We start from the raw sequence: 2,500 nt of genomic DNA, 5'->3' as shown, positions 1-2,500 counted from the left end.
TCCGTGCGCGCGCGCGCTCGCACGTTCCTGAGTTCGCCCGGAAAGGCCCGGCTCCCGCGCGGGAGGCGCGTGCGTGCGTGAGGGAGGGGGAGGGGGCGTCCCCTCCCCCCGCCGCTCCCCGGAGGCGCTCTCCTCGTCCTGTCGCCCGCCGCCGCCGTCGTCTCGTGCGGCTCGTCCTCCGACGCGCGCGGGTGCGTCGACCTGTCGGCCGCGGACGCCGCGCCCCCGCCGGCTCCCCGCTTCCCGCGTCTGCGCGGGAAGCAAGAGGGGGGGATGCCGGCGGGGCAACGCGGCGAGCACGGCCGGCAGAGCACCGGCCTGCTCGGCGGGCCGGGGGGCGAGCGTCGAGCGACGGCGGCGGCACCGGGGGCCGCAAGCGCGACAGCCGAGGGGTGTCGCCGTCTTCGGGGGGCGGCAGCTCCTGGGGGGGGGGGTGGGGCGGCGCCGGCGGCGGCGCCGTCTACCCCCCCGCGCGCGGGACAGGGCTGTCTCCGGGCGTTCCGGGCCGTGGCGCGGGTGTGCGCACGGCGTTTCGGGCGGCGCGGCGGCCGGACCCGCGAACCTCCCCTCCGACCCGGCACGGCTGCCTCTCGAAGAGGGAGCCGTGGCGGAAGGGGGGGGCGCGAGCGCGGTCTCGGCCGCTGGCGCCGCCCGGGGCGGGCGAGGCCCCCCCCCGGCCGGGTCGCGTCCCGCGCGAGCGGGCGGCCCGAGCCACGTCTCTCCCCCCGGGCGCAGCGCCGGGCTATCGAGGGAAACCCCGGGCCCCGGGGCTAAGGAGGACGAGGTGGTGGCGGCGGATGCCGGGCGCGCCCCCGCGGGCGGACGCTCCCCCGAGGGCGGCAGCCGGGGGAGGCACCCCCGCGGGGCCATGCAGGTCGTTTCCCTCACCCCAGGGCCAGGTACCTAGCGTCCGCGCTTCGGCGGCCCTCCCTCGGCCGAGTCCGGGGGTCAAAGGCCAAAGGAGCCGGGCGGCGGTTTAAAGACTCGAGCGGCACGGCGCGAGCCGCGGGGGGGGCGTCCGCCCCCGCGGGCCGCCGTGCCGGAGAAGGGGGGGCGTCTCGCTGCCCCAACCTGCCCCCCCTCTCCGCGGGCCGGTCTCGGCGGAGAGACCGCGGCGCGGGTCGGCCGCGGCCGACCTGCCCGCCCTCGCAAACGGGGCCACCCGCCGGCCGGAGCGCGGGCTCCGCGCCGGGGGAAAGAAAGGCGCGGCGAGCCCCCGCGGGGGGGGGCGGCCGCCGGGGGGCCGCCCCGCGCCTTTGGACGCTCGCGCTGCGGCCGCGCTCGGGGCGCGCCGCGCTCCCCTCTCCCGCTCCTCGCCCCGCCCTCGGCGCCCAGGGAAAGAAAGGGGGGGGCGAGCCACACCCCCCCAGGCCGAGCGGCGGCGGCGCCGCTCGGCGTGCCGGTCGGTGCCGGTCGTCCGTCGGGTCGTCCGGGAGGGTTCCCCGGCCGCATCCGCTGGCGGCCGTCCCGTCCCGCGTTTCCCCGCCCGTCGCTTCCGTCTCGAGGGCGGGCGCGCGGCGCGGGGGCGTCCCGCTCCGGGTCTTCGCGTGGAAACGGGGAGAGTGGGAGCCGCCCCCCGCGCTCAGCGCCGTCCGCCTTTCCGCTGGGGCCGTGCCGGCGGCCCCAGGGGGCCGAGGCGAGAAGCGGCTGCGGCGGCGGTTTTCGCGGCGGCGGTGGCGGCCGCCGCCGCCGGGCGGGGTGGCCGGGTTCGCCCATCCGGCGCGGGCCGGTGGGCGGCCGCGCGTCGCCGGCTCGCGCTCCAGTGGCCGGCCGCGCTTCCTCCGGCGTCGGTGGAAGGCGGCGTCGGCGCCGAGGTTCGCCGGCGGGGCGAGAGGCGACCGTGGTGGGCGGAGCCGGCTCGTCGCAGCGCGGGCGCAGCCGGGCGTCCGGCTCCCGAGCGAAGGCGGGCAGGCGTCGCGGCCGGGCGTGCCGTAGCCTCCGGGGGGAGGCCGGTCCGAGCCCGGGCGCCTGGGCCGCCCCCGAAGCGCGCCAAGGGTGTGTGTGTGTGTGTTGCCTACGTTTCCCCAGGGTCGGTCGGGAGCGCGGGCTCCCCCGCCCTTTGGCCGCTCGGGGTTTTCCGTTGTTTTCCGTTTCCCCTGTGCTCGTACGGTCAAGCCGAGGCGAGGGCCTCTCCGTCGCGCCGCGTCGCGCCGCCGCGCCGCGCCCCCTCCGCGCGTGCGGAGGGGGGTGGGCGGCGGCGGGGCCGGCGGTCGGTCCGGCCGTCCTCAGAGAAGGGGCCGCTCTCGGCGAGCGGTCCCGGCCCCTCCGCGCGCGCGGGGCGGTGCCGAAACCGAGACAACTCTTAGCGGTGGATCACTCGGCTCGTGCGTCGATGAAGAACGCAGCTAGCTGCGAGAATTAATGTGAATTGCAGGACACATTGATCATCGACACTTCGAACGCACTCGCGGCCCCGGGTTCCTCCCGGGGCTACGCCTGTCTGAGCGTCGCTTTACGATCAATCGCCGTCTGCGCCGCCGAGCCCCCCCGCCCAAGCGCG

General features: G+C 79.3%; 1 non-coding gene across 1 annotated transcript; it reads left to right on the top strand.

Annotated features, from left to right (window-relative positions):
• The first annotated feature begins 2,297 nt into the window (after window positions 1–2,297).
• Window positions 2,298–2,450, top strand: LOC142360087 (5.8S ribosomal RNA). Its single transcript, XR_012762820.1, has one exon. It is a non-coding gene; the product is annotated as a 5.8S ribosomal RNA (ribosomal RNA).
• Window positions 2,451–2,500: the final 50 nt, after the last annotated feature.

Source organism: Opisthocomus hoazin, unplaced genomic scaffold (genome assembly GCF_030867145.1).
Source record: "Opisthocomus hoazin isolate bOpiHoa1 unplaced genomic scaffold, bOpiHoa1.hap1 HAP1_SCAFFOLD_81, whole genome shotgun sequence".
Lineage (NCBI taxonomy): Eukaryota > Metazoa > Chordata > Aves > Opisthocomiformes > Opisthocomidae > Opisthocomus > Opisthocomus hoazin.
This window is presented reverse-complemented; position numbering and strand designations above follow the sequence as displayed.